The sequence below is a fragment of the Arvicola amphibius genome, chromosome 3 (assembly GCF_903992535.2).
Source record: "Arvicola amphibius chromosome 3, mArvAmp1.2, whole genome shotgun sequence".
NCBI classification, from domain to species: domain Eukaryota; kingdom Metazoa; phylum Chordata; class Mammalia; order Rodentia; family Cricetidae; genus Arvicola; species Arvicola amphibius.
This window is the reverse complement of record NC_052049.1, coordinates 80,426,764-80,451,496: the sequence shown is the minus strand read 5'-3', so window position 1 is coordinate 80,451,496 and position 24,733 is coordinate 80,426,764. Positions and strand designations below refer to the sequence as shown.

General features: G+C 41.5%; 1 pseudogene; it reads left to right on the top strand.

Annotated features, from left to right (window-relative positions):
- Positions 1-306: 306 nt before the first annotated feature.
- Positions 307-21,171, top strand: LOC119809264 (annotated as a pseudogene).
- Positions 21,172-24,733: the final 3,562 nt, after the last annotated feature.

The window sequence follows — 24,733 nt, the reverse complement described above, 5'->3', positions numbered from 1 at the left end:
AATTATAATTAATCTGATACATATAGCTTGTGATGGCTTATAACTATATTTCACAGTCTTGTCATGAACTTACGAGCTTCCGCTTCAACATCCCAGGTATTTGGGATAGTGAGTCACTATTTTCACTCAACTAATCATTACCACTTTTGATGTAGTAATTCAGTGGGTCAGTAATACGTTTCTTTACCTACTCAGACTTCCTTGAAACTAAATTTCACAAAGGGAATAAAAACCTAAATTCGCATCCATACTCTAGCTGAGCCAGTGAACAGAAGACAGTTCATATTACTGAATGAACCTGGGAACATGGCTCAGTTAGTAGAGTGCATGGCAAATGTTCAGGAATCCCTGGGTCTTGCAAACCATGTGTGGTAATGTATGCTTGTAATTCCAGTGCACAGTACTAGGAAGATAAAGACAGAGTAATCAGTAGTTCAAAGTCACCCTCAGCTCTGTAAAAAGTTGGAGACCAGCCTGAACTATCTGAAACAACATCAACCAATCAAGTATTTTCTTTGATATTTTTCTATTGGTGCAAAGAACCACCGTAAACAAAGAAACCTATAAAATAAAGCATTTAATTAGGGAATTGTTTATTTTTCAGAGGATGTATACATGACCATGATAGGGGGAGGCATGACAGTTTGCAAGCATAGTGCTGGAGCAGTACCTCAGAGCTCACATCTATTCCCAAGCTGGAGGTGAGTGAGAGAAAGTGAACCTTGCATGAACTTTTGGAAGATCAAAGCCCATGCCTAGTTACAGGCTTCCTCCAATAAGGACAGGTGTCCTCATTCTTCCCCAAACAGTTCCACCAACTAGTAACCAAGCTCAAACATATGACCATATGAGGACCATTCTATTTCAAATCACACAAGTGTTAAAGTGTATTTTCTTATATTTATGTTATCTAATCCATAACCCTGGCAAAGAAAACTACTTCTCAGGACAGACTAGGCAATCTTCCCATGGATTTGTAATGCATATATGTGTTGATTTATTCAGCCTTGAGAGTTATTTACTTCATAGGACATACTCACAACTTTTAAAAATCATACATATATATCTATACATATATATATATGTCACACACACACACACACACACACACACACACACACACACACACATATATATATATATATATATATATATATATATATATGGCTATCATCTATGTGGCTTTAAAATCTGTATTTGGAAACTAATTCAGACTTTAATAGATATGATTTAGTATTTTATTCCAAACTCTACTTCCTTGATTATTATTAATAGAAAATAAAATCATTTTATCATATGCAAGCAAGCCTAAGAACCTATGTTTACACCATTCCTAGTGATCATTGACATCTACTAAATGTGATTTGAGATTCAGAAATAATGTTAGGTTTCTATTCAGAATTTACTCTGCATATGGAAAACATCATCCATATGGCCTGTCTGTTATGGGTGTTATGGGTGAACTTTCAATGTTAGTGTAATACCTTAAGCTCTGTGAAAATATAACATCATAAATGGATTTATGAAAGCCAAGAGAGCTCCATCAACTAATGCTCTAGTAATTTTCTTTTCAAAGCAGACAGTGATTCAAGAGTTTCAAGAGCAGCTTAACTGCTTATCTCTCTTTCTGAGAGCTCAGCTGTAAGACATTCATCTTTAGGAGCAACAGTTGCTCTGTGGGTGTCTTGGAAAGAACATGAATTTGATGATATATGTGCATTTAGACTCTTGCCTCCATCCCCAAAACTTAACTAATGTACTTTACACATAATGGCCTTATAAAAAAGAAACGCTTTGGTGTTAAAAGGATCATTACCTTTGGCTTCTCATTCGGGCACTTTTGATGATTTTCTTGAAGTGAGCTGTCTTCAGTCTTCTGGGTGCATCTGCTAGAGTATAGCTGCACCTTTCACAGACGCTGTCTTCAGTCTTCTGCCTGAATCTTCTAGAGTATAGCTGTGCCTTTCACAGAATGCTTCATTCTGCTACTTCTGTCATGCAGCATGAAACATTCTTAAAAATAATTTATCCTTACCCTGTCCTTCAGGACCTTTAAAAATGTAATTTAAGTACTTAATTTCTCTGTCTCTCATTCTCTGTGAGGAAAAAGACTATCCTGCCCAACATACAGCAACAATAAAAAATATTTGTGTATAATGCAAATAGTAAAGGAAATAAGGGTCTAGAATTTTCTTATTTTTTAGATTTATTTTTATTATTTGATAATTTCATATGAGATCATAACATTCATATTATTGCATATTATATAATCATGAATGCATCTTAGAGTCCATTTAGTATTTATATATATTTATATATTTATATATATATATATGTATATATATATATATAGAGAGAGAGAGAGAGAGAGAGGGCAAACCATTGGGAATTAGATAACCTATGAGGAGAGTCTCCACAGAGACATCTGGTTCTCTCTCTCTCTCTTTCTCTTTGTCTTCATCAAGCCACATCTTATAGCCAAACACAGAAATTTTTATAGTTACAAGTATATTTATATTGCCACAAAATGGAAATAAAAGGGTATAACAGGAATGCAATAACTAAATTATGAACAAAAGTGATGCATTTATTTAAAGGAAAAATGAAAAGACATTCATATAAAGAATAAAGGGATATACCTTAGAAAAATTGTCTCATTTCTATACATGGAAGATATTCCTCATAAATATTTCAGACATGGCTATGTGAAGAAGAAAAATAAAACCTGTGAGCTACACTGGCAAATGTGACACTACAGCACTTGAGAGGATTCTATATTATTAATGTCCTTCCTTTGAAAATTTGTTAAACTAAATTTTAAAAATACTTAAGGTTAGAATAAGTGAACACATAGGTTTGTATCAACAGTTAAAAATAAAAAAACCAGAAACCCTGAATATAATTTCCATACAAAGAGTTCAGACACTGAAGTTCATATGAGAGTTCTCAAATTGAAAAGAGGGTCAGAGGATGATTATATTGCTCCTCAACTAAAATTAATATTTTATTAATTTTTTCATTTATTTTACATACAAACCACAGTTTCCCCTCTATCCTCTCTTCTCATTCCCTCTCCCTCCCTCCCTCCCATCTACCCCCATTTATTCCTCCTCTCAGAAAGAGTCAGGCTTCCAATGGGAGTCAACAAAGCATGACATATTAAGGTGAAGCAGGAGCAAGCTCCTTCCTCTGCAACAAGGCCAGGCAAGGCACCTTAGTATGCAGAATAGGTTCCAAAAACCAGCTCATGCACCAGGACAGGTCCTGATCCCACTGCTAGGGGCCCGACAAAACAGACCAAGCTATATAACTGTCACTCACAGGTGGAGGGGCTAGGTAAGTCCTACGAAGGCTCCCTATCTGTCAGACCAGAGTCCATGAGCTCCCATTAGCTCAGATCAGTTGTCTCTGTGGGTTTGGCAGTAATGATCTTGACCCTCCTTGCTCATACAATCCCTCTTCCATCCCTTCAGTTAGATTCCTGGAGCACCACCCAGTGTTTGGCCACGAATCTCTGCAACTTCTTCCATCAGTTACCAGATAAAGGCTCTCTGATGACAATTAGGGTAGTCACCAATCTGATTACAGATGTCCGGTTAAGGCACACTCTCCACCATTGCCAGGAGCCATAGCTGGGATCATCCTTGTGGATTACTGAGAGTTTCCTTAGCACCAGGTTTCTCTCTAACCCCCAAATGTCCCCCTCTATAAAAATATCTCTTATATTACTCTTCTACTTCATCCCTCTTGACTCAACCAACCTGTACCTCATGTTCTCATCTCCCATCCCCTCCCCTCCGCCACAGACCATGCTCCAACACCAGATTACTCAGGATATCTGATTTATTTCCCCTTCTATGGGAAATCCATGCATCCTTCTTAGGATCCTCCTTGTTACCTTCTGGGTCTGTGTATTTTAGTTTGGTTATTCTGGCATTACATCTAATATCCACTTATGAGTAAGTACATACCATGTTTGTCTTTCTAGGTCTGGGTTACCTCACTTAGGATGGTGTTTTCTAGTTCCATCCATTTGCATGCAAATTTCACAATGTCATTTTTTTGTTTTTGTTTTTATAGCTAATACTCCATTGTATAAATGTACCACATTTTCTTTATCCATTCTTTGCGGGGCATCTAAGTTGTGCACAAGTTCTAGCTATTATGAATAATGTTACTATGAAGAGAGCTGAGAAAGTGTCCTTGTGGTATGATTGAGCATCCTTTCAGTATATGCCCAAGACTGATATAGCTAGGTGTTGAGGGAGATTTATTCTTACCAATTTTCTCAGAAATGCCATATTGATTTCCAAAGGAACTGTACAAGTTTGTACTCCCACCACCAGTGGAGTGGTGTTGCCCTTACTCCACATACTCTCCAACATAGGCTGTCATTAGTGGTTTTTATCTTAGCCATTCTAACAGGTATAAGATGGTATCTCAGATATCTTTTGATTTGCATTTCCCTAATAGTTGAGGATATTGAAGAATTCTTTAAGTGTTTGTGAGACATTTGAGATTCTTCTATTGAGAATTCTCTGTTTAAATCTGTACCCCATTTTAATTGGATTATTTGATATTGTGATATCTAGTTTCTTGAGTTCTTTAAATATTATGGATACCAGCCCTTTGTCAGATGTGTGGTTGGTGAAGATATTTTCCCATTCTGTAGGCTGTCATTTTGTCTTATTTACAGTGTTATTTTCCTCACAGAAATTTTTGACAAAGAACCCAAAACTATATAATGGGAAAAAAAGCATATTCAACAAATGGTGCTGGCATAACTGGATGTTCACCTGTAGAAGACTTTGCCAAGCAAAAATTACCAAAGTCTATATAGAAGTATATCTAATCAAGTGATGAGGTTTTTTCTCCACATGTATAGTATTACTTATGAAATGTGTAGTATAAGTTATGACTTATATAAGAAAAATAGTTTATATTCTAACAATACATTTTTGTATATCATTACAACAATTGGATTCATGAAGGTGATTATTTTTCTTCTTTGCATTTGACTTGTTTTAAAATCATATCATAGTCTTAATATTAATAATAATTAATTCTAATGGTGGTACTCACATATTCTCAAGTATCAGTGGGGCCATGTGACCTCTCAGTCTGGCATAAATATGTCTTTTCACGTAAAAAAAAGGTGAAAGATATAAATATGGAGATGAAGGTAGCTTAGATCCAGAGCACGGGTTCAAGAGAATATGCAGGAAGAAGTAAATTGATGCTTCCTCATGAAGCATTCATACATAGGTTAAGCTTCATTTAACATGCCCAAAGAACAACAATTTATACCTCATTATGACCCAGCTGAAATAAAACAGGAAGATCCTAACACAATTGTAACATCAGAAAATTATGACAAGCTCACTAATGCAATACAAACATAAATAGTTACAAATGCAGAACACATTCGTTGTTTTGAAAGATTGGTAAGCAAAGGAACACGTGGAAGAATTTTTTTCTGATATTCTTTACATTAACAAGAAATTTTAAATAGGAAAGTTTCTCCTTGAAAACTAGAAGCTCATGACCAACATAAACTTAAATCAAGAGAAACTCAAAACAATTCCATTAAAATCAGGAATAATGCATATTTGACAACTATCTCCAGACCTATTCAGTATAGTACTTGAAGACTAGCTAGAACAATAAGAAAACTGCAGGAAATCAAGGTGATACAAATTGAAAAGAAAGAAAGCAAAGTATCTTTATTTGCAGACGATATAATGTTATACATAAGCCTGAAGATTTCACCAGGAAACTCCTTCAGCAAATAAACATTTTCATCAAAGTAGCTGAATACAAAATAAACTTCCAAAAAGGAAGTAGCCTTCTTTTATAAAAATAGCAAACAGTCTGAGAAAGTATTCAGGGGAACAACACCTTTCACAACAACATCAAATCTAAAAAATTTTGAGTAACAGTAGTCTGACAAGTGGGAGTCTGGTATTATAAAATTTTCAAGTCATTGAAAGAAAAAATAGAATATGATTTTAAAAGATGGAAAGATCTCCCATGCCCATAGATAGGTAGGATTAATATAGGAAAAATGAACATTCTACCAAAATCAATCTACAGATTCAGAGCTAACCCCATCAAAATTTTGAACACAGTTCTTCACAAATCTTGAAAGAATATTTTCCAGCTTCACAATGGAAACACACACATATACACTACACCACAGACACACACACACACACACACACACACACACACATTCACAAAAAATAAAACAAACAAAATTGAAGACCCAGACATAAATCCCCACATCTATGGATAGATAATTTTTTAAAAGAAGCTAGAATGATGCTCAGAAAAATATAACATCAGCAAATGGTTCTTATCAAACTGAATAGATGTATATAGAAGCATACAAATAGATTCATACAAAACACCATGTACAAAACTCAACTCCAAATGCACCAAAGACCTTAATATAAACCCAGATATTCTGAACCAGTCAAAAGAGAAAGTACAGAATAGCTTGAACTCATTAGCACAGGAAAGATGTTCTGAATAAAATGCCATACTTATAGACACTACGATCAACACTTGATAAATGGGACATTATGAAACTTAGAAGGTTCTGCATGTCAAAGGACACTGACAGTAGTACAAAGTGGCAGCTTCCAAAATAGGAAAAGATTTTTACCAACTACATCTCCAATGTAGGGTTAATATCCAAAATACAGAGAACTCATAAAAGCAGATATCAAGAAACCAAACCAATTAAAATATCAGGTACAGATCTAAACAGAGAATTCTCAAAAGAGGAAACCCTCTAAGACATGTTAAACATTCTTACTAATCAGAAAAACACAAATCAAAACTACTTTGAAATTTCATGTTACACTCATCAGAATAAAGTTCAGGGATTTGTTGTTTTCATTTTTTTTTAAAAAAAAATGTACCTTATTTTTTATGTTTATTATGTTTTGCTTCTATATTTATTTTTCTTCTCTCTTTTTATACCTCACATCCTGCTTGTATATATTATTGCTTCAAGTTTACTGTTCTTCTGAATAGGCAAGCAAGAGAACCTCTGTGTCTATATCAGTTTCTTGTGCTTTTCTTCAGCTCTTTTCCTTCTGGTTATTTGTTTTGTCCTATTCAGATGTTTTAGTTTTTGTTTAATCTTATTATTTTTTGTTACTATCTCTTAGAAGCCTATTTTTACTTTTGTAATGAGAGAAATGGGGTAGATCTAAGGTGAGTGGAGAGAAGGAGGTGGGAGGAGAAAAGAGAGGGAAAACCATAATCAGGATATATTACTTGTGGAAAATCTATTTTTATTTTTTTATTGAACATAGATTCTTTTCTCATATGATATATCCTGACTATAGTTTCCTCTCTCTCTAGTCCTCATAGTTCCTCCCAACCTCCCCTCCTTTCTGGACCCACAAACTTTCTGTCTCTCAGTAGAAAAAAACAGGATTCTAAGAGATGAAAAACAAACATGACAAAAATTAAAAAATAAGATGATGAAGTAAAACCTATCATATTTTGCTGTGGGATAATGTTCTTGTACACTGTAAAGATTTGTCACTCATATTTGTTTAATAAAACACTAAGTGGCCAGTAGCCAGGCAGGAAGTATAGGTGGTGCAATCAGACTAAGAGAGTTCTGAGAAGAGAAAAGTCAGAGAGATGCAGTCACCAGTCAGACACAGAGGAAGCAAGATGAGTATGCCTCACTGAGGAAAGGTGCCAATCCACATGGCTAAATATACACAAGAATTATGGGTTAATTTAAATTGTAAGAGTTAGGGAATAATAAGCTTGAGCTAATAGGCTAAACAGTTTATAATTAATATAAGTTGCTATATTTTTGTGGTACTGAATTGCTGTGGGACAAGGTAGGACAAGAACTTCCTTCTACAGTATTGAAGTTGGGCATAGCAACTCAACAAGAGAAAAAGAGCAGGCACAAGAGTCATAGACTTACTTGTTCTCATAGCCAGGATTCCCATAAAAATATTAAGCTAATAGCTATAATATATATTCAGAAGACCTGGTGCAGATGACTGTAGTCCTTGGGTTTGCTACTTTAGTCTCTGTGAGCTCATATGCACCTTGCTTAGTTGGCTCTGAGGACCTTGTTCTTGATTGTTTATCTCCTTTGACTTTTTGAATCTTAATACCAGTCTCCTCTTCCAGAGGACAAATTGAGCTTAGACGTGAGGGATTTGATGGACACCTCCAATTTAAACTTTCTTTCTCTGCAGAATGTCTGGCTGTGGGTCTCTGCATCTGTTCCCTTCTGTTGCCAGGGGAAACCTCTCTGGTGATAATTAGAAAAAGGCCCTGATCTACAAGCATAGCAAAATATCATTAGGAATCATATCATTGATGATTTTTGACCAGTAGAATTTGTTTTTTCCTACCTTTCTGGGCTATCTACTGGCTTGTTCTTGGTTATCCAAGAAGTGTCTGGTATGACTGGAATGGCCTTAGCTCATATTTGACATTGATTGGCTATTTCCATAAGCTTTGTACCGTAATTTCCCTAGAGTGATCTGTAGGAAGGACATATTGTAGGTCAAAAGTTTTGTGGCTATGTTTATGTCCACATTTCTCCCTTGGTAACCTGAAAAAGTACTTTCTCTTCTAAAGACATCGGAATATAGGGGTATAGTCCCCATGTAGTAACCAGCTCAATTTCTACAAGTTCAGTAAGATACGAAAGTGTTGTCTTCATCATTGTGGCCCTGCTGCCAGTTTGTGGAGAGCAACCTATTGTCTTGGCAACACCCTACATTGTTTAAGGAAATCCATGAGATACCGTTGGCTATCAACTCAATTTACTATAATTCAATATTAGCACAGGAAGCCTCACATAGCCATAAGAGATGGTCACTGACATCCCTTATGCCCCATTATCAGAACTCCTTATTAGGCTCACCTTCATAGATCATTTCCAAAGTTTATGAAAAGCTCTTATTTTTAATAAAAGAAGAAAATACACAAATAGTAAGAGAAGTAGAATAACATCACATTGGAAGTGCTAGTGAGTGTAGGTGAGAACGCTGAAGTTCAGTGACACCTGGAAAAAGGAGAAACTAGAATTGTATGCTAGTAAAAGAACAAAGACATTGCCCTTAATGTTATTACCCAAATTCAAGAATAATTCAGGAGACAGTATCTTATAAAGTATATGGTAGCACATAGACTCAGTTAAATCTGGACTGTAGGGGAAACAACCCATTGTCCTAAACAATCTCACTATAGGGAGAGAAGGTAATATTTTTTCGGGGCTCAGCCTGTATCGGAAGGATATGTGGTTCTGGTTGGAGAAGAGGGATCCGGACCCTCGGAGTCTCCATCTGAAATTTTGCTTTCGGCTTTACGCAGAAGCCGCGTGGCGCATCTGTTTGGTCTGTGTCTAATTGTTGGATTTTTGTGTCTAATTCTAACCTACCTCTCTTTTGAAATTATGGGACAATCATTAACGACCCCCTTGAGTCTCACTCTAGATCACTGGGCTGATGTCCGGGACCGAGCCGACAACCAATCAGTCGAAGTTGGAAAGAAGAAATGGGTGACTTTTTGCTCATCCGAATGGCCCACTTTCGAAGTGGGATGGCCACGAGATGGCACCTTTAATCTTGAAATTATTTCACAGGTAAAACCACGAGTGTTCAATCCAGAACCCCACAGACACCCAGACCAAGTTGCCTACATTGTTACTTGGGAAAGCCTGGCATACGATCCCCCATCCTGGGTCAAGCCATTTATCATTTCCAGCAAACCCCAACCACCCCTTACTCCCCTTGCCCCCATGGCACCCCCTCCTCCGGGAAAACAGCCGCTCACTCCCCTTCTCCCTCCCCCCTCCCCAACTCCCACCTCTTCCTCCCTATACCCAACCCTACTTAGGAAAAAGAAACCTCCAAAACCCTCTGCAGCACCTCCTGTTCTTCCCCCCAACCCTGATTCTCTCCTCATCGACCTCCTGTCAGAAGATCCCCCTTCCTATGTAGCTCCGGAGAGCCCAGAGGGGCCAGAAGCAGCAGTGGTGGCAGGAGGATTGCCCCCTCAGGAGTCTCCGGCTCCCTCACCTATGGCCGGACGACTGAGGGGCAGACATGAACGGCCCCCTGATTCTACCTCTCATGCCCTTCCCCTGAGGGAGGGTACGAATGGCCAGCAACAGTACTGGCCATTTTCAGCCTCTGATCTTTACAATTGGAAACAGCACAACCCTCCCTTTTCCAAGGATCCGATGGCGTTAACTAATCTAATTGAGTCTATTTTAGTCACGCACCAGCCCACCTGGGATGATTGTCAGCAGCTCTTACAGGTTCTGTTGACCTCAGAGGAGAAACAGAGAGTTTTTCTGGAAGCACAGAAGAACATCCCGGGTGACAACGGACTCCCGACCCAGCTACCAAATGAAATCGTTGCGGCCTTCCCTGGACTTCACCACCCCTGCAGGTAGGGGACATCTATGTCTTTACCGCCAGTTGCTCATAACCGGTCTCCGGGAGGCAGCACGCAGTCCCACCAATTTGGCTCAGGTAAAGCAGGTAATACAAGGAAATTAGGAGACACCCTCAGCATTTCTAGGGAGACTTAAGGAAGCATACAGAATGTATACTCCCTATGACCCCGAGGACCCTGGACAAGCCACTAGCGTATCAATGTCCTTCATTTGGTAGTCCAGTCCAGACATTAGAAGCAAGTTACAGAGACTAGAGGGTCTACAGGGATATACTTTACAGGATTTATTAAAGGAGGCAGAAAAGATTTTTAATAAAAGAGAGACTCCAGAAGAAAAGGAAGATAGACTATGGCAGAGAATGAAAGAGGCCCAGGAGGAAAGGGATAAAAAGAAAAATAAGGAACTAAGCAGGCTGCTTGCCACCGTAGTTCAGGGACAAAATAGAGAGGGAGGTAGGCTGGGAGGCCGAAAGGGGGCCAAGGTGGACAAAGACCAATGTGCCTACTGCAAGGAACGAGGACATTGGGTCAGAGATTGCCCCAAGAAGCCCAAAGGACCCCGGAAACCTAAAACTCAGACCTCTCTTGACATTGGAGTATTAGGTAATTCAGGGCCAGGAGCCCCCCCCCCCCCAGCCCAGGGTAACTCTTAACGTCTGGGGGCAACCAGTCACCTTCCTAGTGGACACCGGAGCCCAGCACTCAGTCTTGACCCAGACACCGGGGCCGCTCAGCAAGCGATCCACTTGGGTCCAAGGGGCTACCGGTGGCGAAAGATACCGATGGACGACCGACCAGAAGGTTCAGCTGGCTACCGGTAAGGTGACGCACGCCTTTCTGCATGTTACGGACTGTCCCTATCTCCTATTGGGTAGGGACCTCCTCACCAAACTAAAAGCCCAAATTCATTTTGAGGAAAAATGGGCCAAGGTAACAGGCCCAAGTGGCGGTCCTCTTCAAATCTTAACTCTCCAGCTGGAGGATGAATATAGACTTTATGAGCCCCCAGGGCACCAGACAATTGACATGACCCCTTGGCTCAATGACTTTCCACTGGCATGGGCCGAGACGGGGGGATGGGGCTAGCCTTACAACATTCCCCAATCGTCATTCAGCTAAAGGCTACAGCTACCCCTGTCTCAATTAAACAGTATCCCATGTCTCATGAGGCATATGAGGGTATAAGATCCCACATAAAAAGACTGTTGGACCAGGGCATTCTTACTCCCTGCCGTTCTCCATGGAACACCCCTCTCCTGCCCGTGAAAAAGCCAGGAACTGGGGATTATAGGCCCGTACAGGACCTGAGGGAGGTTAACAAAGGGTGGAAGACATACACCCTACGGTCCCTAACCCTTATAATCTGCTGAGTACTCTGCCGCCATCCCACTTCTGGTACACAGTGTTAGACTTAAAGGATGCCTTCTTCTGCTTGCGCTTACACCCTAAAAGTCAGCACCTTTTTGCCTTTGAATGGAAGGACCCAGATCTCGGACTTTTGGGTCAGCTAACCTAGACCAGACTCTCCCAGGGATTCAAAAATAGTCCTACCCTCTTTGATGAGGCTTTACACTGAGACTTGGCAGATTTTAGGGTTCAATACCCCGCCCTGATCCTCCTCCAATATGTTGATGACCTCCTCCTGGCAGCCGCTTCCGAGAAGGAATGTCAGGAGGGCACCAGAGCCCTCCTACGGACATTGGGACAGTTAGGATATCGGGCTTCAGCTAAAAAGGCCCAAATATGACAGCAGCAAGTCATCTATCTGGGATACCAACTGAGGGACGGACAACGATGGCTGACCAAGGCACGCAAACAGATTATCACCCACATCCCTGTCCCTCAGACCCTTCGCCAATTGAGGGAATTCCTGGAGACAGCGGGATTTTGCCGCCTTTGGATTCCAGGGTTCGCAGAAATGGCTGCACCTCTGTATCCTCTCACCAAACAGGGGACAATGTTCAAATGGGAGGGAGAACAACAGGCGGCTTTTGAGAACATTAAACAGGCCCTGCTGACATCCCCAGCATTAGGCCTCCCCGACCTCACCAAACCCTTTGAATTGTTTATAGATAAGAGACAGGGCTACGCAAAAGGGGTCCTAACTCATAAACTAGGCCCCTGGAGGCGCCCTGTAGCCTACCTATCCAAGAAACTCGACCCTGTCGCATCGGGATGGCCGCCCTGTCTGCGAATGGTAGCGGCCATTGCCGTCCTTACTAAGGATGCAGGAAAATTGACTCTGGGTCAGCCATTGACCATCCTGGCACCCCATGCAGTGCAGGCCTTAGTCAAACAGCCTCCAGATCGCTGGCTTTCTAATGCCCGCATGACTCACTACCAAGCCATGCTCCTGGATGCCAACCGAGTGCAATTCGGATCTGTGGTTGCTCTCAACCCCACAACCCTGCTCCCTTTGCCTGAAGAGGCAGAGCAACATGATTGCCTCCAGATCCTTGCGGAAATGCATGGGACCAGACCGGATCTGATGGATCGCCCTCTCCAGGATGCTGACTACACCTGGTACACCGATGATAGCAGCTTCCTGGAAAACGGTGAGCAGAGAGCAGGGGCAGCAGTAACTACAGAAACAGAGGTAATTTGGGCTAAAGCCCTACCAGCGGGTACCTCAGCCCAGAGAGCAGAACTCATCGCATTGACCCAGGTGCTCCAGATGGCAGAAGGTAAGAAGCTTAATGTCTATACGGACAGTCGATACGCCTTTGCCACTGCTCACATACATGGGGAAATTTACCGATGGCGAGGGTAGCTGACCTCAGAGGGAAAAGAAATTAAAAACAAGACTGAAATATTGGAGCTGCTTAGAGCCCTATTTTTGCCTCTCAAATTAAGCATCATGCACTGTCCTGGCCACCAAAAGGGCCCAAAGACAAAGGGAAATCGATTGGCAGATACAGCCGCCAGGGAAGTTGCCCTAAAAACCACCAACATCTCCCGAGCTTTTCCCCTGATTGACAAGGGAGACGCACAACTACCACGGTGCGCATGGCCCTATAGTCAGGAGGACATTGATCTCCTAAAGAAAATGGGGGCCACCTATGACCTCAAAGAACAACACTGGATTTTTAAAGGAAAGGCTGTTATGCCCATGAGGCTCACCCATGAACTGTTAGAACACCTACATAAATTGACCCATCTAGGAACCAAAAAGATGAGAACTCTCTTGGAGCGACAGGAGATTGGCCCCTACCTACTGAACCGAGATGAGGCCCTACAAGAGGTGACTGATAAATGTAAAGCCTGTGCTCAAGTAAATGCAAGCAAGTCCAAGCTCGGACCAGGGATCCGGGTACGGGGACATTGACCCGGTGTGCACTGGGAAACTGACTTCACTGAAGTCAAGCCCGGCCTCTATGGCTATAAATACCTCCTGGTGTTCATGGACACCTTCTCAGGATGGGTAGAAGCTTTCCCCACCAAACATGAAACAGCAACGGTGGTGACAAAGAAACTCCTGGAAGAAATCTTTCCCAGGTATGGAACGCCTCAGGTCCTGGGTACCAACAACAGGCCCGCCTTCGTTTCCCAGGTAAGTCAGTTGGTAGCTAAGCTTTTGGGGATTAAATGGAAATTACATTGTGCATACAGACCCCAAAGCTCAGGGCAGGTAGAGCGTATGAACAGGACAATTAAGGAAACTTAATTGCGCTTGCAACTGGCTCTAAAGACTGGGTGGTCCTCCTGCCGCTGGCCTTATACAGGGCCCGCAATACCCCAGGTCCCCATGGATTGACTCCCTTTGAGATACTGTATGGGGCGCCGCCCCTGTTTATAAACTTCTTTGATTCAAACATTGCTGATTTCGCTAACAGCCCCTCTCTGGAAGCTCATTTGCAGGCATTACAGATCGTACAAAGAGAGGTCTGGAAACCACTCGCTGCAGCCTACCGGGAACAACTAGACAAGCCGGTGGTGCCACACCCTTTTCAAATAGGAGATACTGTGTGGGTCCACCGACACCAGTCCAGGAATTTGGAACCTAGGTGGAAAGGCCCTTACACCGTCCTCCTGACCACTTCAACGGCACTGAAAGTTGACGGCATCGCAGCCTGGACCCACGCCTCCCACATCAAGGCTGCCACACCACCGAGGAGGCCGAGCCAACTGCGACCTCATCATGGAAGATCCAGTGCACCAAAACCCCTTAAAGATAAGACTTGTTCGGGGGGACTCTTAATCCTCCTTATGGGGGTCTTACTGGGAATGGGGGCAGTCGCCCTGGGAAAGAATAGCCCTCATCAGGTTTACAATGTGACCTGGAGGATTACTAATCTCATGACAGGAATCATAGCTAATTCCACTTCCATGATAGGCACATTGACAGACGCCTTTCCAAACCTCTACTTTGACCTCTGTGACCTAGTCGGCTCAACCTGGGACCCCTCGGACCAAGAACCTTTTCCTGGCTATGGTTGTCATCACACAGGGGGACGAATTGGGACCCGGACCAAGGGATTCTATGTCTGCCCCGGTCAAGGCAAAGGAAAAAATTGTGGGGGGCCAGGGGACGGATATTGTGCTCAATGGGGATGCGAGACAACGGGGGATGCTTACTGGAAGCCCTCCTCCTCCTGGGATCTGATCACCCTTAGACGAGGAATTACTCCTGGATATTCAGGGGGAGGACCTTGGACCTGTGGAGGAAAAGACTGTGGCCCTTGCTATGATTCCCTGACTACCTCCAATGTCCAGGGCTCAACCAGTGGGGGCCGATGTAATCCCTTGATTTTGAGCTTTACCCCAGCAGGGAAGAAAGCTGCATGGGATGGACCCAAGTCATGGGACCTACGCCTATACCGCCCCCAGGGATATGATCCCATTACCTTATTCTCAATAACCAGACAAGTCACTAGCATGACTCGACCTCAGCCAGTAGGACCCAATACAGTCTTAACAGACCAAAAGATGCCTTCTCAGCCAGGAGCAGCCACTCTACCCCCAGCAGCGCCCCTCAACTCCTCCTCGGCCCCCCCAAATATTAGCCCCTCTCCGATCACAACCTCGCCTACCCACCGTCCTGGTACGGGAGACAGACTACTTAATCTAGTACAAGGAGCCTACTTGGCTCTCAACCTCACGATCCTAACAAAACTCAGGATTGTTGGCTATGCCTGGTTTCGGGACCCCCTTACTATGAAGGAGTGGCCATTCTAGGTAACTACTCTAATCAGACCTCCGTATCCCCTAGCTGCTCTTCCATCCCTCGACATAAGATGACTCTGTCAGAGGTATCTGAGAAGGGGCTTTGTATAAGAGCTGTTCCCAAAACCCACCAGACTTTGTGTAATTCCACTCGAGAGGTACCCAGTGGATCCTATTACCTATCCGCCCCCAATGGGACTTATTGGGCATGTAACACCGGATTAACTCCCTGTGTTTCAGCCACAGTACTAAATATAACCTCTGATTACTGTGTTTTAATAGAATTATGGCCCAAGGTTACATATCATGATCCTGAATATGTCTACAGCCACTTTGAAGGGAGACCTCGATTCAGGAGAGAGCCCATCTCCCTAACCCTGGCCCTACTCCTGGGGGGCGTCACCATGGGAGGGATCACAGCCGGAATAGCCACTGGGACCAAAGCCCTCATAGATACCAGTCAGTTTCGCCAACTACAAGCAGCCAGGCAGGTAGACATTAAGACACTAGAGGAATCGGTCAGCGCCCTCGAAAAATCACTAACCTCCCTCTCTGAGGTAGTTCTACAAAATAGAAGGGGACTGGACATGCTGTTCCTAAAAGAAGGAGGGTTATGTGCAGCCTTAAAGGAAGAATGCTGTTTCTATGCAGACCATACTGGATTAGTAAGGGACAACATGGCAAAACTTAGAGAGAGATTGAGTCAGAGGCAAAAGCTGTTCGCATTACAAGGATGGTTTGAAGGATGGTTTAACAAGTCTCCCTGGTTTACAACTCTAGTGTCTTCTCTGATGGGTCCCTTAATTATTCTCCTTCTGATACTCCTGTTTGGGCCTTGCATCTTAAACCGCTTGGTCCAATTTATAAAAGACAGGCTGTCTGTTATTCAGGCCCTAGTACTGACCCATCAATACCAAAGGTTACAACAACAAGAAACTGAGATTTCATAATGACTATGAGTAAAAGATTTAACTCAATGATAAAAGAAAATGGGGGAATGAAAGACCCCTGAGACCTCTACCCAAAGACAATAAGCTAGCAGCAGTAACGCCATTTCACAGGGCTTGCACAAACAGGGCAGATGAAAGGTTAGGGCCCTTAGGCGCCAAAAAGATATCTGTGGTCAGCCATCTGGCCCCAAACGGGGAATAGAAAGTCCCTGGGACCCGTTCCACACCCTAGATAGGGCCAAGTTAGCTATTATCTGAGTTCCCCGCATGTCTCCAAGGTGAACCCACCACCCTATTTGAATCCACCAATGACAACCCTGTAACCAGGCATCTGCTTCTGTATGCGCGCTTTTGCTTCCCTTACCCTATAAAAAGGGGGGGGGGGTCACCTTGCCTAGAGGCGCTCAAGTCTCCCGGGTGACTTTGCCGCCCATAGGTACCTATGACTACCTAATAAACCTCTTGCAGTTTGCATCCGTGGTCTCGGCTTGATCCTTGGTCCCGGGGTCTCCTCCTGAGGAAAGGCCCTCTTCGGGGGTCTTTCACCCTGAATGGCCCTCCTGGATCTGACTGTGTGTCCTCTCCTCTGGCTTCTGCCCTTAGCCAGGCCTTTTCTTCTCTTTGAAAAAAAATAATATCTTGTTGATACCTTAGTAGTTTCTAGACACCTTAGAGATGGTGTCTCTTTTTTTCCCAAGATATCAGTCTTAACTCTTGCACAATTTTTATTACCTTCCAAATTACTTAAAGTTTCACAGCATTTGATAGAAAATACAACCAAATATTTGTTCCTTAAGAGTCTCCTCTGCAGAGACTGCCCAGGTACTTAAGTTCCATAGAAGAGGTATTCTTTGATTGAGAGGACCTACGAGGTACACATTTAATTTCTTTGTAAGAGTTTTTGTCTTCCTGGAAGGTTCTCAAAGAAAAGCACTTTGACCTTTCTGAGGAGGTAATAAAAGATTTTATAGCCGCACTTCCACCTTTACCCTTGGAGTGCATCACTCCTGCTATGCCCTGCATTTGATTTTCATTCAGGAATCCTTTTCTTCTGTAATTTAAACATCATTTGACTTCTAAAGAGGTTGGGAGAATTCAAAGTATGAACTGACCTCCTAGGCATTGTTTTAATGTTCTTTTCTTATAGTTCACTCATTCTCCCCTTGAATTTTGGTATGAAACTTGAAGACGATGGCAGGTGAAACTGCTCTCATTAAATTCTCCTTGACTAGGTTCTCATGATTACTCAGTAACCTCAGAATTTCCACATAGCTACTAGTAGATCTGAAAAACATTTTTCTGCCACATAACAATGTTCTCCTGTTCTCTAATTTCTGGTAGCATTTTCTACAAACTATACTCAAAAATTTTTATGAATTTCAAATAATGTTGTTGATGGGTCCATGTTTTTGTTTGTTTGCTATTTTTTAATCTGTTCTCAAAGAATTCCAAATGTAATTTTCTATACTTTGGCTTCTAATTATGGCAGATCCTATTTCCTGTTACAAATATTGGTGATGGTAATTGTCTATTAATGAGGTATAATCAATATCAACAGTTAAAGTTGAAAAATGCCTATAAACTCATTGTTTTAAGGTCAAGATTCTCAAAATGTCCTCAATGTATTTATGTCAATTTGTATGTCAATGTAGACAACAGGCTTCACAAATGTGTGCTGCGGATATTCACTGAAGCTCATTAATTCAGATATAAACCTAATTAATAAAGTGAAATGCTTCATTTTTTTGAGTATGTGCCCTGGTTAATACAAATCATGATATTAATTTTTCCACTAAAAATGATTAAGAAAAATCTAATGAAATCCCAAAGATGGGACATCACAGACTTTTAAAACCTAACAATAGAAATGGTCATCAAATCACTGAATTCCATTCAGTAAATACAAGGTGTTCTGAGCTGGTTCCATGGCTAGGCTGGCCAGTCAGTGCTTTCTGCCAAGTCTGATGACGTGAGTTAGACCTTAAGCCTCTGCAGGGTGGAAGGAAACAAGCAACTGTCACAAGCTGCACTTTTACTTCCATATAGTCATAATGATACAAATGAGCCTAGACACACACACACACACACACACACACACACACACACAATGAACAAATAAACTCAGGAGTAAATAGTACACAATTTTCTGATGACTTCTAGGTTAGGTTGACAAATAAAATAACAAGAATTGGAAAGTTTAAGAGGTATACACACTGTCCTAGAGCATATGTCATTTTCTCTGGTCTTCTCTGTCATCTGACTACATGAACAGAAACAAACCTACACTGTAGTGGCCTCCACTGATTTCTTTCTCTCTTCTCTGAGTCTTATTAAGGGTTGTGTGTGCTTCTCTCAGTCAGGACACTAACATATCCTCCAATTCACCTACCTCATCCTGATAGGGACAATGAGACATTACCACAAGTCCCTTTCTCTGCTATCTGTCCTGCTGGACACCTAGCATTTCTTTTTAGATATTGGCTCTACTGAAATATGACAGCTATGATTTTAACTACTGTTATAGTATGGAATTCTTCATTTTTACCTTTGTTTTATAAAGTAAGACCTTTAATTATTTCCCTCACCCACATCATTATTAATTTTTCTACTTTCTTATAGAAACCCACATGATAGCACCAGGTACCCTGGGTCTAAAAGTAGAGCAAGATAATCTCTGAATATGTAAATGTTATAGAACTTGCCTTGCTGTATATTCTTATTGCCCTGGTAAAGTCTCTGACAAAAGCAGCTTAAGGAGGAAAAGGTTTACTCTGGTTCACAGTTCAAGGATACAGTCCTTCATGGTGGTGACATCCAAGCATCAGTGGGGACATCAAAGTGGCAGGAGCTTGAATTATCAGGCAATATTGCATCCACAATCAAATATCAGAGAGATTTTAATTTGTGTTCCTCAGCCCACTCTCTGTTTTATATAATTCAGAATCCCAAACTAGGGAATGAGTTCCACAGCCTCATCAGCTTAGTTCATCAATCTGAACACCCATGGGCATGCCCAGAGGATGACCACCAATGTGAGTCAAGACTCATCTACTTGACAAAGGGGTTAACCATCACATTAATCTGATGAATGAATAACACCATATAACCCTTCAGATTCAGGAGGAAGCACTCCATTCCTTCACCAACATCGATAAAGGAGATGTACTGCTTGCACTGTTACCTCCTGTTTCATGATAAAAATTTTGAAAAAGAGAATTTGAAAACACAAAAGTATATGTGATATATTTGATTATGCTCTCTTTATATGAAAATATAATGTGTGTTTGTGTGTGTGTGACAGACATACACACATACACACATACACACATACACAGAGAGAGAGAGAGAAAGAGAGAGAGAAAAAGAGAGAGAAAGAGAGAGAGAGAGAGAGAGAGAGAGAGAGAGAGAGGAGAAGGAGATGTAGGGGGAGCTGCTTCTTCATCCCAGCTGCCCAGAACCAAAATAACCACATAGAACCTGTATTAATTAAATCACTGCTTGGCCCATTAGCTCTAGCTTCTTATTGGCTAACTCTTACATCTCAGTTTAATCCATTTCTATTAATCTGTATATCACCACGAGGTTGTGACATACCAGCGAGGTTCTGGCATCTGACTCTGGCAGCAGCTCCGTAGCATCTGTCTGACTCTGCCTTCTTCCTCGCAGTTCTGTCTTCCCCACCTAACTAAGTTCTTCCCTATCAACAAGCCAAGGCAGTTTCTTTATTCATTAATGATAATCACAGTACACAGAGGGGACTCCCTCATCAGGGAGAGGGAGAGGGAGAGGGAAAGGGAGAGAGAGAGAGAGAGAGAGAGAGAGAGAGAGAGAGAGAGAGAGAGAGAGAGAGTGATAGGGTCAGGACAAAACAGAAATAAAACAGGTAAGTTAAAACATTGAGATACTGCAATCATTAGCTTCAAGATAAAGAAATTTTCACAAGAAGTTTATGAGAAGAAAGTTCAATGATTTCCAGCAGCAGAAGCTGTATCTGGATTTTTCTTTTGGATCACCAACCAACTCCCAAATCATGACATGGAAGTTTCTAATTAGTTTTAAATGCATGCGTTATCTTGGCTCTTTTCTGACTAGCTCTTTTTAACTTCAATTATTCTGTTTTTCTTTATCTATCTTTTGCCTAAGATTTTTTTTAACATATATCTTACTCTTGCTACTTACTGATTGGCAGCTGCCTGGTTTCTTGCCCTAGGCTTGTTCTTCTCTTTCTCCCTTATTCTCTCCTTCATCTCCTTGTTCCTCTCTTGAGCCTAGACTTCTCCTCCTATTTATTCTTTCTGTCTGCTAGCGCTGCCTAGCTATTTGACTTTCAGCACCTTGTTAGACCAATCTAGGCAGGCAAGATGAAACAAATGTGGCACAAACAAGTGTTACACACTTTTGCACAAATAAGTAATAGTCTGTAGCATAAACAAATGTAATACATCTTAAGAAACCTAGTTAAAATAATATTCTACAGGAGTCTCCACCAGCCCGCAAGCAGCTGAGAAACCTGATCCAGGTTGTGCCCCTACCCCCACCACCTACTAGAAGCTGTTCCACCAAGATCCTAAACACCCTCCCTATGGCCAGCCCTCCCCCATAACCCCAGCAGACTACATAGGTACATGAACAAACCATACCAGTTGGAAAAAACAGGTGAGTTACTGGCCTCTCAGAAGGACTGCCCCAAAATCCAGACCCTAACTACATCCCAGGGAACATTCCATGCCTCTCCCCATCTCATCCCATCAATAGCAATAGAGATGGACCCTGCTCCCACATCTGGTGGAACTCCACTGCTCTGCTGCAGCCCCCTGTCATAAGGAAGCTGCTTATTCTTCCCAGCCACCGGGCTAGCTTACACCGAAGTAATCACATGGAAACTGTAATAATTAAAACACTGCTTGGCCCATTAGTTCTAACATCTTATTGGCTAACTCTTACATCTTAATTTGACCTATTACTATTAATCTGTACATCACCACAAGGTCGTGGCTTATCAGGTAAAATTGCCAGCATCTGTCTCCAGGGGCTCCACAGCTTCCCCTGACTCCACCCTTCTTTCTCCCAGCATTCAGCCTAGCTTTTCCTGCCTACATAAGTTCTTCCATGCTATAGGTCCAAAGCAATTTCTTTATTCATTAATGGTAATCACAGCCCACAGAGGAGACCCCCATATCAGTCCCTATCAGCATGCAAGCAGATGAGAAACTGGCCTCCAGGCTGTGCTCCTACACCCACAATCCACTAGATGCTGTTGCACTAAGATCCACTCTGCCACACAGTCCTAAGGACTTCAAGACACCCCCGCCCCTACAGCCAGTTGTCCCCTGAAACCCTAGCAGACTACATAGGAACAGGTGCAAGCTATACTAGTTGGAAAAATAGCAGATTACATAGGTACAGGTGCAAACCACAATAGTTGTAAGAAACACGCACAGGCACAACTTACACCAGTTGGAAGAAAAGATGAGTAAATTCCAGTATAAGAATACAATCAACAAACAAAAAAGCAAAATGGCACCACCAGAATCCAGTGAGTCAACAACAGCAAAACCTTAACATTCCAATGCAACTGCAACACAGGAAAATAAACTAAAAATTAGATGATAGAGGTTCTTAAAGAGGAAATGAAAAATTCCCTTAAAGAAGTCAAGGAAAAAACAAGCAAATACTTGGAAGAAATCAATAAATCCCTTAAAGAAAGCAAAGAAAGTTAAAAAAAATAGAACAGATGAAAAAAATTGTTCAAGAATTGAAAACTGAAATATAAACAATAAAGAAAGCACAAAGCAAGGGAACTCTGGAAATGGAAACTCTGGGAGAAGCGAACAGGAACTACCAATGCAAGCATCACCAGCAGATTACAAGAGATGAAAGAGAGAATCTCGGACATTGAAGATGTGATAGAGGAAATATATTTAACAGTTAAAGAAAATAATACATACAATAAACTCCTAACACAAAACATCCAAGAAATCATGTACACCATGAAAAGACAAAACTTAAGAATGATAGGGTTAGAAGAAGGAGAAGAATGCCAGCTCAAAGGCACAGAAAACATATTCAACAATATCATAGAAGAAAACATTACAGAGCTAAAGAAGGATGTCTATAAAGGTACAAGAACCATATGGAACAAGAAATAGGTTGGACCACAAAAAGAAAAATAATTCCTCTTGCTACATAATAATCAAAATGGACGGGCTCTGTGTGAGCCTTGTCAGTTTGGATGCCCACCTTCCTGGACCTGGGGGGAGTTGGGAGGACCTTGGACTTAACAGTGTAGGGAACCCTGATGGCTCTTTGGCTTGGAAAGGGAGGGAGTGGGGGTATGGGTGGAGGGGAGGGGAGGGAAGGGAGAGAAGGGGAGGGGAGGGAAGGGAGAGAAGGGGAGGAGATGGAAATTTTTAATAAAAAAATGAGAAAAAAAGATAATGAAATACACAGTTGTTACCTAAGGGAAAAAAAAAGAATTTTAAGAGCTGCAAAGCAAAAAGGCCGAGTAACGTACAAAGGCAGACCTATCATAATTACACTCAACTGTTTAGTTTGAAGTGTCACTTCAGCTCCCTAGCACATCTTTATCGAAGAAGTCTGGAATGTTTGGTTGATAATGTCAGCCCAGCATCCTGGTATCCATATATACAAGGAGTCTGGAGTGTTTGGTGGAAAGTTTCATTCCAAGCCCCTCTTCTGGGAGTTGCTGCAGTCCAGACTCCATTTCCGAAAAAGACCACCAAAAGGTGACTCCTTCCCAGGGAGGGTTAAGACCACTCCCATAGGCTATTTAAACTGCACCTCCAGAGAACAAACACATGGTCTTTTTGGTTCTCCTTCCCCATCTCCTTGTTTTTCTGGAGGGCCACTCAGAAGTGCTGGCAACCATTATACCTGGGCTTTTTCTAATTTGGTTTGATTTGGTCTGATTTAGATTATTGCATTGGTGGAGAGGTTTACTGGACCAGAAAACATTACACCAACTTCACAATGGAAACTCTAAAATCCAGAAGATCCTGGATAGATTTTACAGATACTAGGAGACATGGATGCTACCCTAGACTACTATGCCAACAAAACTTTCAATCAGCATAAATGGAGAAAACAAGATATTTCATGACAAAACCAGATTAAAACAATGCCTATGCACAAATTCAACTCTATAGAAAGCACTAGAAGGGAAATTACAACCTAAAGAACTCAGTTAAATCCACAAAAATACAGGCAATAGATAATCTCACATTAACTAAACCCAAAGAAGGGAAACATATACACTAGCATCACCACCACCAAAAACAGAAAGTAACAGGAATTAATAATCCCTCATCAATAACATCTCTTAATATTAATGGACTCAATTGGTTAATAAAAAGACACAGGTTAACAGACTGGATATGAAAACAAGATACATACTTCTGCTGCATACAAGAAAGACACATCAACTTCGAAGTCAGACATTACCTCAGAGTAAAGATTTGGAAAATATTTCCAATCAAATGGACATAAAAAGCAAGTTGATGTAGTTATCCTGACATCTAACAAAAAGACCTCATAATAAAATTAGTCAAAAGAGATGGAGAAGGACATTTCATATTTATCAAAGGAAAAATCTGTCAAGATGAAGTCTCAATTCTGAACATCCATGCCCCCAATACAAGGGCACCTACATTTATTTGTAAAAGAAACATTACTGAAGCTTAAATCACAAATCAATTAATTAATTAACATAATATTGAAAGATGCTTCAGAAGCAAGAAGATAGCTTACATATGCTGAAATATGGCACTTCCCCCAACAAATAAAGGCAGATTCAGAAAACAGAGACACAAAAGGCCACAATGGAAAAAAAAATGCTTTTCATCTCTGCAGGCCTGAATATTTGAGTTGATGTATTCTGTCAGAATCTTAGGTGTCAGTGGTAGAGTCCCAAATATCAGCAAGGATTACAGCCCTGTTGCCTTCAGCAAGCATTCCATGACTATGTGAAACTTGGCTAGGGTTCCTTCACGTGCTAGGGTTTGTGGAACCCCATGATAGGTGGGATGCTCCATCCTGAGTCAGGAAGTGAACTAACCTGTGAGTCTGCTTATTAACAAGGACAGTAAGAATGCTTTTTCTCGACAGATTGCTCTGACTGCTTCATCTCTTGCTATGTATAGTGTTCT